Genomic DNA, 12603 nt, shown 5'->3' on the forward strand with positions numbered 1-12603 from the left:
GACCAGGGTAGCTTTCCTTGTGGATTTTAAAAAAATCACCTCTAGAGCAAAGATTGTCCCTGTAGTTCCTCTTCCCTTGTGCTAGATGTATTTATGTCTCACACGTAAATATCATCAAACCTAAGTTATTAATTCCTTCTCAATTAGTTTGAAATGCTCTAGATCCAAAGCTCATCCTTTTAAAATGTTTAGCTTTTTAATATTTTCAATTTTTTTTTATCTCCTACTACCATTAGAAGTGTGGTCTTGGAGACTTTATTCAAAGAGAAATTAAATCCCACTTTGAGTTGGGAACTGCATCAGTGTAGGAGCTGTTGTGTTGCATGCACTTCCGAGAAGGTTTCTGTGAGCTGGTAACTGTAGCCAGTGCTGCAGCCTGGATCGTATGTCCAGGCTGGTATTTCAGCCTCCTTTTAGTGTCCAAAGAGTTTTAATAGGACAAAAGGCCAATTTCAAGTTTGACTATTTCAAACTGGAATCTATGCTCAACACAAAACAAGGTGCACTGTGGAGGTTGTGTCTTCTATTCAACAAGGGGACAACATACTTTCATGGGTTAAAAATGGACATTTTCTACATGCTTATGTACAAAATAGATAAAATATGTGAACTGACCTTCAACCTCTTCAGCTTGTCTCCTGTTTCTGTGGAGAGACTCTGCTCAAAGTGTAGAGGAAGAGCTGTCCCTGTCAATGAAGCCTTCCAGGACACTGGCATGGTGTGGACTGATGTAGGTACATTTTCCTTCAAAGCAGGAGCCTATCTCTCAATGTGTTAAAAGTGCACCTTGCCCCATGTTCTCACTCAGATGAGGGAACCAGAGTTCAGCTGGCACTGGACTCTCCTATTTTGGCTGATAAGGTTTAGTGTAAACAAACGCAGGTCTCTGAATTATCTGGCATGAGGATCAGTTAGGGGTGCTGGCTTCCTATAGCCTTAATCTAGTTGGCCTAAATGATTTATAAACTGGCAACATGATAAATGTTGTTTTAAGTGGACAAATCACATTGAAGAGGTGTAACTTTCTGTCAGTGTGTAACATGACCGCCTCTCTTAGGGGAAGAATAACAATCACAAAGAGCAGTAAAGGTAACAGGATCACTAGTAAGCATATTCCTTCTCTACAGCATAAATCATTAGAGGGGCACTTCTTTCCTTCCCCTTTGCTTGCCCTTCTTCGTCCTTTCTTCCTTCTTTTCTTTTTTTTTTTTTTTTTTTGGTGCTATTTTCCAGCACCTCCATATCATTTCGGAAAGCTAAACTCTCCATTTGATTTGTGCTGCACTTTCTTCATAAATCTATGAAGCTTGTCTCCATCAAGCTGTATTTTCCATTAAAATATGGTTCCCAGGTGATTTTCAATACTATGAAAAACATGTAGCCATAAGTCTTTTACTGATTGTTTATTATCTGTTTAGGTGCTCCTGAGGATTTTGACAGCTAGGACTTGTATCATATGTAATGTAATAAAAGTGGATGTCTTCAGAGTAACAGGGATAGCTGGCCCTTCATTTTGGTTGCCAGGGCTGTATTTATTTTCTATGTGCTTGTTTGGGTTTTTTAACCTGAAACTTAGAATCCACTCCGAATCAGGTCAGTTTAAACTTTGTGTTCTCTTTGCTATATAGATGAACAAAACCTCCAAAATAAAACCCAAACAAAACACAACAGTAATTTTCCCTTTATAAACAGCACAGGAAGCACTAACAACAAAGCTGGCATTTACACTGTTGCAGGAGTAGGTTTACTTCCACTGGTTTCCAGTGTGGACACATTGTTCCACCTGTGACTACAGGAAATGCAGCAGGACATTCTGTATGTCTGTCCTAGATAGGAGTAAGAAGCATACTGTGGGTTGCAATGTATGAAGCTGCTCACAAGTAGCTGCTAGAAGTTAATGCTGGTTTGTGAAAACTGATAGGAATTCATTAAAATGTCTATCTGTGGGCAAAAGCGCAGATCTTCTGCAGGCAAAGTTACCTCTGGCCTTAAAAGGAACTTTACATTAGGATTACAGGATCAGCCAGTATTTAAGCACTGATTATCTGGTAGAACACAATAAGGCTGGCTGAGGAATAAAACCTTACCTAAACCCCAACAGCATGCTGTGAGTTCAGTTTGTCAAGTCTATGTATTATTACATATCTTATTATCACAAGAAAAGCCACAGTCATCCTGACAGGGATGACTTGTGCTTAGGAAAGTTTGGGAGGGATGGCCCCATCAGAGAGGGAAGGGAAAGAAGGAACTGTCTTGGAGGTGGGCTGGGAGAGCAAAAGGGGACTAGCATGTAGTTGGTGGCTCTGTGGTTGGTAGCAAGGCCAGCATCATGTGTTGACTCATCATTTCCGCATCAGTGGAACAGGGAAGTATTGATTATCATTATAAACCAGTGCAGGAGTCAGAAGGAAAACAACTAATAATTATTAGGACAATTTGTAATTTCAAGGTCAGCTTTATAGCAAGCAAGCAAAATAATTTACTATGGTCAGGAAAACTACTCAGCTTGGATTACAGTATCTTTATAATCTGGAATGTCCTCTCCCTGCCCTGCAGAGATGTTGTCCCAATGATATTCACATAGTGGTTACACAGATTTGATTTAACCTTGGGTTTGCATTGCATCTTCTCCAGTTGAACCTCAGAAATGGTTGTCCAATGAGAAGCTACCATTTCCTAAATGCTTGGTAAAGCACTTAATTGTGAAAATAACTAGTTTACCTCACATCAATTTGAAAAAATTACTCATTAATTTTGAGGTGCAGCCACCTTCCCTGGAGGACAGACCTACTGATCTCATCTGTACCTAAAACTTGGCTTTGCTTGCTAGCAGGCGTGTCTGATCTGCAAATGAAATTTGGCTTACTGTCTCAGTTTCCTTATAAACAGCCTTGGCTGCACCTTTGGCAGAACACATGATAATTAAACAGTTGTGGCTTATACTGTACAGGCTGAGCAGAGCTGGCAGGGAAGAATTTAGATGACTGTCATGCAGCACAGAAACACAGTTTCCCTCTGCTTTTCAGTGGCATTTACTAGCAAAGTAAAGTTGAAACTCTCTAGGAGCTATGTGAGCTTAAAGTAGTTCTACTTCACTTTTCTTTCTTATTGTTTCCTTAACATATTGTTCTTTAAGCCTAAATTATCTGTACATCTGGTAGAGAAACAAGTCAAGATATATTGAGAACAGAGATTTGAAGGAGCTGAGATCTGAATCAGAACCACTATCTGAGAAATATTTTCTTTACCTAAAGAAGTTTTAAAGCATCCAGATCTTGTTTAAATATAATGAATTGTTCAAACCCTCTGGAGGAAATTAACAGCAGACTTCTACCAATGCAAACTGCATTGATTGATGTGCTAGGCATATTTTTCAGTGTTTGAAATCATCTTTGCTCAAAACTGAAATTACTTCAACTGCAACTGCTGAAAACTGACTTTTAGTTAGGTTTTTAAAAATATTTTTTGTTTTCAAAACAAAGTTTTGTTGGATCTTTATTTCCACTGGACTCTAGCCATTACTAGTTAAGTAATTCCACATGTGGACCTCTTGTTTCTCAGTTGCTATCTTCTGCTTTGCTGTTAGTCTGCAGTTGCCATTCTCTGCCCTCAGTCTTGGCTGTAGGGATTTCATCTTCTGAGGTTCAGCCCTCCTTTGTCCAGAGTGTCCAAGGAGTGCTCCAAGACATAGCAGGGAAATTGAACCCCGGTGTCCCGAGTCTTCCCACAGTGATGAAAGCGTGCACAAAGGTTTTTACAGAAGTTCACTGGTGTCCAAATTTACACCCAATGTACTCTTCCATCCTTACTATAATATTTTAGTACTGATTAACTCCTGAAATCAAAACCTCTTGAAGAACAGAAGCTGATGCAGCTAAAATCCTTTGGGTTATGATAATTTAGAGCCAAATGGCTCTACCAGTTAATGTCATTTACCTTATGACCAGTTATAAGCTATTTCCTTATTAAGCAGAAAATCTCTTTTGCCCAGTGCTGTAAACCAACTTAATAGCACTTCATAGCAGTTGGGAAAACTGGGGAAGTAGGGTTCATTTACTGGCCATTTCAGCATTTGAGATGTTCCTTTTATTTTATTTTTAAAAGAAGGCTGATAATCAGAATATTTGTGTGAATATTACCTCAGTAAGGACATTAAAACTGGAATATGTTATATCTTTATTTCTGACACCCTAAAAGGATTTTATTGCTGAACATCTTGGTGCTGTTGTTTTGGGGGTTATGAAACTGACCCACGAGCTTGGGAGAAGGAAAAAATTTTCATTCACCAGTTGTTCTCCTTGCCCAGATGCCCCTTTCCAAGCCAAGCTCTATTTCCTTCTACATGAGTGCACCAGACTTTCCCAACTGGTTGCAGGGTTCTTGTAGCTCCTGATGGGCTGCACAGATTTGGTAACAACTTGCTTCATCCAACTTTGAACATCCACTATTCTTTTTTACAAATACTATGATTACATGTCCTGTGACGTTCCTCTTGGCTGTTCTGGGAAATTATCATTCTCAGCTCTCCCAACCCCAGGTCACTTATTCCCCTTTTTTCCTTGACATGAAGGATAATTGCTCTATACTTTGGGTGTTTGCATGCAGCCTTCAGTACACATTTATCAATTAGATGGCAGCCTTCTTTTCCTAGCTGGGCTGTGGACTTTTAGCTCCTGTCATAGAGTATGTTCTTCATTCCCCTGAACTTCCTACTTTTCTTTTTTCTAGTCCTGTTTCAGTCTGTATTTGCATTAATTCTGATGCCCTGGGTGGAGAGATCCATACCCAATTCTCCAGGCCACGTGGTACAGAGACTTGGTCCATTTTTCCAGGTCTGACATGCCTTGACTCATATTCTAGGGTTTTGTTTTGCTTTTTATGGCCACATCAGCAAGCTTGCCCAGGTTGCTGTCAGCTGAAATGTTTGCACTTCACTGCAAAGTTTTTACTTGTCCCTAAAAGCATTCACTTTTTACGCTGTTGGGTTTTTTACCACTATTTCTACATCTCTAGTTCATCCCTTTGTTTTTGTGGAAGTTGTCTGGCCTTCCCTGGGTGCTGATAAAGCCTCCCTTGGGCTGAAGCAGAGTTCCACTCTCACCTTTGCAGTCTGCATTTTGAAGAATTGATTCATTACCTCCAGTGACTGTGGTCTGCAGTGGGACAGCAAATGTGTAGCCAGAGGATGTTCCAAGATCTCTGTAACTGGTCATGGGCATGAAGACTGGTGCTTCCATCTCCTTGTGGCCATTTCCCAGCAGCAGGTTGTAGCTAATACACTCTCACAGTGGCTGTAAAAGACTCCTGTGCCCTGGACTAAGCTATCTGATGGAACAGGATGAGTTTCAACTGCTAAACCCTCCCTCCTGAGGCCAAATGCTTTAAAGATCTGATGCAGATCCTTATCCTAGGACTGTCAATTATGTTTTCAGAGCACATCACCTCTTTTTCCTTTCAAATGTAGTTTATTAATTTACTGATCTTTCTGAGTCAGATAGCAGTTAATATATACCATTGTGTGAATTGGGTGGAGTTGATTTAATTAATAAATAGTACCATGTTTAGTTTAAAATTTATATTAGTATTGCCAGTAACAGCATGCAAGTCATAACTAGGATCCCTCCTCTCCATACAAACACACTAAAATGAAGAATTTAGTTACAAACATCCCAAAAATTAAAGCTGCAATTCTTTTCTGTGTGTCTTCCAGCTCTGAAGATTTAATGTTTCAGGCTTTTCTCCACTACTGTGATGCCTAACAGCAACTCCCTTTATGGAAATGTTTTTATTTAAGATCACTTAGCTCCAGGTCTTGAAACATTTCAACAAAGTTGAACCAACAAAATCCAAGATGTAGTGAAAACCATTAAATATTTCTTCTCCCTCCACCAAAAAAAAAAAAAAAAAATTAAAAAAAAAAGGTCTTTGCATAGGCAGATCCAGAAATATTTATCTCTTTGGTCATAGCAAGAAATAAAGCTATTTCCCCAGGTGGTGATGCCTCTGAGAAATATGTGGAGTGCTGCTCAGTAAGAAGTTGACCTGCTTGGCTCCAAACCTTTGAAAGGAGGGTTCAGTGTGCAAAGGGAGCCATGCACATGGGCACTACCACGAGCACTCAGCTGAGACTCCAGGGCTGGCTTCAATAAAGAAGATGTGGCCTGCCTTGTGGCAGGACTGTGGTTTCCATCTTTCAGAATCACAGGCTTTTTCATTCCTTATTGTATTTATGAAAATTATTTGATGCTGTGAATAATTCAGGAAATTTCAAGATTATTGTGCTGCCTTTTTAATCTTGTGTTTTGTTTTGCTTTTAAACACATTCGTTTTCAAACTTGTGGTTTCCAAATGGCTACAACTGTCATTTCTCTCAGGCATAACTCAATTAAGGAAAATCTCATGACACTTCATATTTTTTGGTTTATAAGTAGAAATTCCCTGTCAAGAATAATAACATTTTCTAGTTGTGAGTTCTTGGGTTTGCAATCTTGGAATGTGTTTTCTATGGGTCCTCATAATTTTTCATGTTAGGGTGAACATTCCTGGTTTGCACTTTGAATATTTGATAAAACAAATATACAAAAAAAATGTGAAAAGTTAATAAGCATAAAAATGGGAATTAATTTTACAAGGAATTTCTGAGTATTTGTGCAGCCCTGGCTCTTGCACATCTTTTGCCTGAAGAATTGGACTTCCTTTAAACATTCACATTTAAGCAGCTGGATTCATTATTGAACCAACTATCAACAGCCAAGGGATATGGCCTTTATCAAATTTAATAAACCTTTGAGGACTGCAGAAAGAATACACTTGTCTTTAAAGATCAGCCTGTCCAAATGAAAACTAAACAGAAACTCAGATCAAATTCTTGCTCATGGATGCATTGTGAAAGCCAGCTGTTCAGTGTTTTGCAATAGAAATTAGTAATTTTAACTAAGCATTATACTTCTTTTGATGGCTTATAATGTTTATTCTCTGTCTTGTTTTTTATTTTTCTCTTTTTTTTTTTTTATTCTGCTTTGACATGGAGATCAGAATCTGGCCTATGTGTTGTAATGTGCTAAAAGAAGTATACAAACATAAGCGTGTCTAAATATGTGAATACAAGTTAGGCTATTAATTCAAAGTGCCTTGCCATGTTTATTAATGTTCTGTGTTATGAGATTAAAGCTATAATTTAGAGTTACAGGAATTATAAACAACTCTTTAGCAAGTCATATACTAACCATAATAACTTTTAAAGGGTGGAGTGTAATTTATTCAACATTGTAAGGAAAAATAAGGTAAATGAGTTAGCTTAGGGGTGGGGCAGCAGCAAACTGCTTGTGGAGACTCTTACTCCCTGAGGTGATAGAGGTTAAATGCATTACAGAGCTTATAGGCTGGCTCCCTAGAGAGAAAGGGGCCAGACGTTTCTAGCTGACATGTCAAGGACACCACACATTTGCCCTTCTGACTAATGGCACGATACTGAGCTGATAGCAAGGCTGCAGCAGCAATTTTCAGAGAGAAAAATGGAACACAATAGGTGGCTCCTAATTAGAGAGGAGGGCAAGATGCTGGCACAATCTTAGTGTTTAAGAGGTCCACTAACTGAAGGCACAGTGAGCCTGAGACCACTAATACAAATTTGGAATATTATTAAAGTTTTATTGGCTGGGAAGGCAGTTTAGGTGAAGTGTCCACAAAGAAGCTTTCTCCAGTATAACTTTTGTAAGGAAAGTCTGGGCATTAAACTTAGGCCAGGTCCTAAAAATAGTCTTCTGCTTCAACTGGTTGTTTAAATGGGTTGTCTCTCAAGTTTCCACTCTAATTCACTAATTTTACTTCAGAGCAGCAGGACAGATACATAGAAACAGGAGGGAGGGATGCACTACAGTGATGGAGGGGGGATGTGTCAGTGGATATGCACATGAAAGAAGATGCCTGGGGAGTGGCAGGATTACTGTGTGAAGGAGAGAAAGTTGTAAGGAGATTATAGAAGAGAGTAAAGGGAAGACTTGGAGTAGGCAGGTGGAAGTGCAAGGAGGGAAGGAAAATGAGAAAGGAGGAGCCCTAGTTGATTTCTGTGTCACAACTCAAACCAAAAGCTATTTCACATTAAATTTGGGAGCTCCTGACTCTTTAAAAAAACACCCAAACCACCCAACAACACCACTGGTGTTGCAGAGATCTTTTAGCTAGCAGATGGTGTATAGTAACATATTAATAAGGCTTGGACCTGGAGAAACACAGCAAGCCAAAGCTGTGATTCCTACTTGCAAAGTTACTTTACTGCAGCTTTAAATCTCTAAATCTTTAACTTTAAATGGTTTAAATCTCATCAGAAAGTTATTTGTTTCTTTTAATGTCCTTTTAACATCACTTTTCATGAAAGACCCAAATACAGAGGGGACTACATAGGTAAGCAGATAGTCTTGAATGTGGAACCATGTGTTAGAAGTGCTAAATGAAAAATCTAGATTTTTGCTGCTAGGTGAAAAATCTCTTCAGAAGTCTTAGACATTGTCCTAAAGAGGTTGATGAGAAAATGAGAGCAACCTGAGAAAAAGGACTTAAAGAAGACCATAAACATTCCAGTATTTTCTGCTGCAGAGTCAGACCTTTTGACAGAGGAAATGAGAAACTGAAGGTGTAGGTTTTACATGTTGGTTAGAGTGGGTTTTGAGCTTAGCTTCTTGGTAGCAGAGATGTGCAAATGTTGCAATAGATCACATGGAAAGGTAGGTGGAAGGAAATGTTCCATTGATTAAGGTACATGGCATACAGAGAGCAACAAAAAGCACATATCTACTGCTCCTCTGCCAGGCTCTTGCCTTTCCAGCAACCTCTCTTGCCCAACAAGCCTCAAGAATGCACACTCCCTTAATCCTCTGCTGGGAGTTTTGGGGCTTGGTGGAAGAAAGGACCTTCAGCAGCAGGAGGGAGGGTTGTTTGGAGAATGAAATTCAATAAACTCCAACCTCCAAGTGAACCTGCTGGGGCTGATTTGCTGCCAGCCCCTGGGAACAAAACTGCAGCACTCAGTTCCTGAATCCCATCAGCTCCCACAGCCCGGAGGGTTCACACTGCTCTATCTGGCATCTCTTCCCATGTCAGAACAAGGCATTGTGTGTGTGATTTCAACATGCTTCTGGTTTTGTTCTAACTGCCAAGAAACACTAGTTGCATTATTATGAAATGATTGAGGAGTATTTGCTCATACAAATTATTTGTTTTAAGAGTTTAGTAATTAAATGTCAACACAAAGTGTTGGTGTCTGAAAAGCTCTTGTGTGAAAGCCCTGCTCTAACTTGAAACTACAATACACTGTTTCTCTTCTCTCAAAACAGATTTGTTTGAAACACACTATTTGGTAGAGTGCATCTTGCTGTAACACGCATGGTCTTTGGCCTTCAAAGACACCCTTGTGCAAAGGGCGTGTTGCATTAATTTGTTCAGCCAATTTAGGGTGTGTGGCATTAATTTGTTTGGCCAATTTGTTTAGAATCTGGCAGGGCATAGGCACCCAGTGCAATGTCTGTGCATAATGCCTGTGTCATCTCTACAGCAGATCTCAGGAGCAGGAGATTTACTGCGTGATGCCGGCCACACCTTGAGCTGCTGCCCAGGGGAACAAAGGCAGAAGCGAAGCAACACGGCGCTTGCTGGGGGCGAGTATGGAAATGCATTTCATACTTTGAACAGCTGGTTTCCACACACAGTGCCTGAGCTGCAGGAGTAAGTGCTGGTATGATTTCACTGCCAGCACTGGCTATGCTCACCTGGGGCACAGAGGGTGATAATCACACCCACAGTAAGCCCCACTTCACCTCACGTACAATTCAGTATGAAATGAGTACACTTTGGTGCAGTAGTGTGTAGCTCACTGTAGAATGCTAATGCTAAAGCCCATCAAGCTTTTGACTTGCATAGAAATAATGTATTTTAATCCTTTATAATTTTATAAGATACTTTTCTCTCATTCCTATTTTCTGCCATGGTCAAGATGAATGATAATTTGCTTTCCAAAATATTTCTTTATAAGGACCAGCTAGTAATAACTAAAAATTGCAAAAGTGACCAAAGTCAAATTTAAAAGTAAACAGCTGTTGTTCAAAATGTGAACTCTAATTAACTTCAAAAGCATTAGGCTTTACATTGAATTGTTGATAAAAATTCTTGTCTTGTTTTTTTTTTTTTTTTTTTTTTTTTTTGTCTTACCAGGCAGCAAGATCTGGGATTAGAGCTGATGGAAAAGACTGTAACACTTTCTATTTTCCACATCTATATTCTGAGAAAGGCATTGAGGTTGGTGACATCATGGAAGAGCTTTTGCTTCACTTAAGTCAGATTTTTTCACCCTAGGTGCCAACACTATTGAATTTAACAGAGTAGATAAATGCAAGAAAGGGTACCAGGCCTTGTGTATATATAGACATATACACACACACACATCTATATATATATATATTTAGACGTGTATACATCTAGAATTTCTTATACACATTTATATTGTGAACGGCTGTCAAAGGATAGAGTAGGCTGAGAATTTTGTGCCATTTATAAAAGTGTCCTTACAAAGTGGTTTAAAAACACATGTACAAAGTAACCAGGCTCATTCACTGGGCACCTGGGAGTGAGGTGTCACTGAGATGCTGAAGGCTGGAACTTGTGCTTTCCACATCACGTATGAAATGCCAAAAAAATCAGGAGTGCAGAAATGCTCCCATTTCCCAGAATAAGACTGTACATTTCAGAGTGTGTTAAGGATACTAATGGATGACCTACAGTGAGCTAAACACTGTGCAATCTAAAGCCAGGGGCTTTATGTCAGGCTTAGAGATTTTTGAATGGTAACACACTTTTCAAAGAGCCTAAAAGTAATTAGCCTTTCACTCCAAGTTGACACACTTATACTTTTAATATCAGGAATAAGGAAAAAGACTAAGGCTTCTAACCTGAAATCTATAGCAGCTTAGGCACTTTCACCTCGCTGGTTTTGTTATGACAGCTCTTTGTTTGGCTGATAGTGAGTGGTGTTTTGAATAGAAGTGCTTTTGCTGTTGCTTTGCCACTTTCCGGTAATAAGGGAGGACTTGGAGGTTATGCAGCAAGGTGCTAATTGACATTAACACTCAAGACAGGAAATGCTGACACAATTTAAAATTAACATCCTGTCAATATACTGCTGACCTGTGTTAAACATGCACTTTGTCAAACTTTCAGAATTAGATTTTAATACAGAAACAGTGTAATGATGGGAGTATTGCTGGTCTTGAGAAAAGTGAATTTAATACAGTGAGAAATCACTCAACTGTTTCCCATTTTAGCTTACCTTTTCTCAAACAAGGAAAGGTAAATTTTGCCCCAAGGGGTCAAATATATGTATAAAGCCATCTAAGCTAAAAATTGTACCATATTTGTTCATTTTCAATTACTAAAATAAACTATTCTTCTGTTCGTAGTTTATTTTAGATGTTCCATTATCAATGACAATAATTCCCAGATATGAATTTTGCAAAATACTGTGACATATATGGCATAATGTACCAAACCAAGCTAGTTGAGTAACTTACCTATAAGTTAAAACAAAAAAAGAATGTTGACAGAAAAAAAATATACAGCAACAGATCACAGAAGTGACTTACTTGCCAGTGTGTTATTCATTCCTTAACTACAGAGCAATGAGGATATTTCCACTTATAAGTGACTCCGGGTGTAATGGGAGGAGAAAAAATGGTATCATGGCACTAGTTCTCAAAGAAATAGTATTTGGTATTTATGATGGTATTTATCAGTAGTTATGAAAAGGTACCCAAAACCCTTAAAGGACAGTGCAGCTCTGGGTTGATGCTGTACTTTTCCTTTGGTTTAGAGATGGCAGTAGCTAATTTTGTGTAAAACTGTCCCATTGGCTGCTGGCATGCAAAGCCCTGGTGGCACTTGCACAGTGGCAGACTCACAAACTGTTATGCAGCTTTGAAGAAACAAAGGGTGCTGTTCACTGTTGAGTAAGTCAGAGCCTCCTCTTTGGAAAGGTGGAAGGCACGAGACAGGATGATGCCCATAAGAGAAGCAGAGCCTGCTGGGAGGCAGGAGGCTGGTCTGGTCTGTGGAGGAGGCTGTTTGCTGAACATTAATCAGAGGTTGTCCCAGGCGTAGGAACAGTGCAAGGAGAGGCACGGAGCCAGGAAAAGGTGATGGGGAAAAAGGAAGCAATTGGAGGAGAAGATTGGGCAGTGTGGAAGGAGGAGGAGCAGGGCAGTTTGAAATGGGAGGTGCTGGTAGGAGCAGACCTGTGCAGGCTCAGGGAGTGTGGAAACGTTTCAGGAAGGTGGTGCAAGCTGCATATCACTCCTGGCAAACTTTCTCTAAGAAAACAGTAAGTGGGTGGCCTGTTGCTGTATGCTGCTTCCCACTGACAGTTCCTGGGAGTGGGCCAATATTGTGTGTTGCAGTTAAGGTTACAGTGAGACTGGAAAAATATTGGCTGTAGCCCTGGTTCTGCAAATTATTTGCGCAGGGCACCTATTTCCATTAATGACAGAGTGCTCTGAAAGGCGACCATCTCAGTTTGAGTGTGTGAAAGGGGGGAAGGTGCTCCCACAGGGAGACACTGGT

The sequence above is a fragment of the Serinus canaria genome, chromosome 11 (assembly GCF_022539315.1).
Source record: "Serinus canaria isolate serCan28SL12 chromosome 11, serCan2020, whole genome shotgun sequence".
In the NCBI taxonomy this organism is placed as follows: Eukaryota; Metazoa; Chordata; class Aves; order Passeriformes; family Fringillidae; genus Serinus; species Serinus canaria.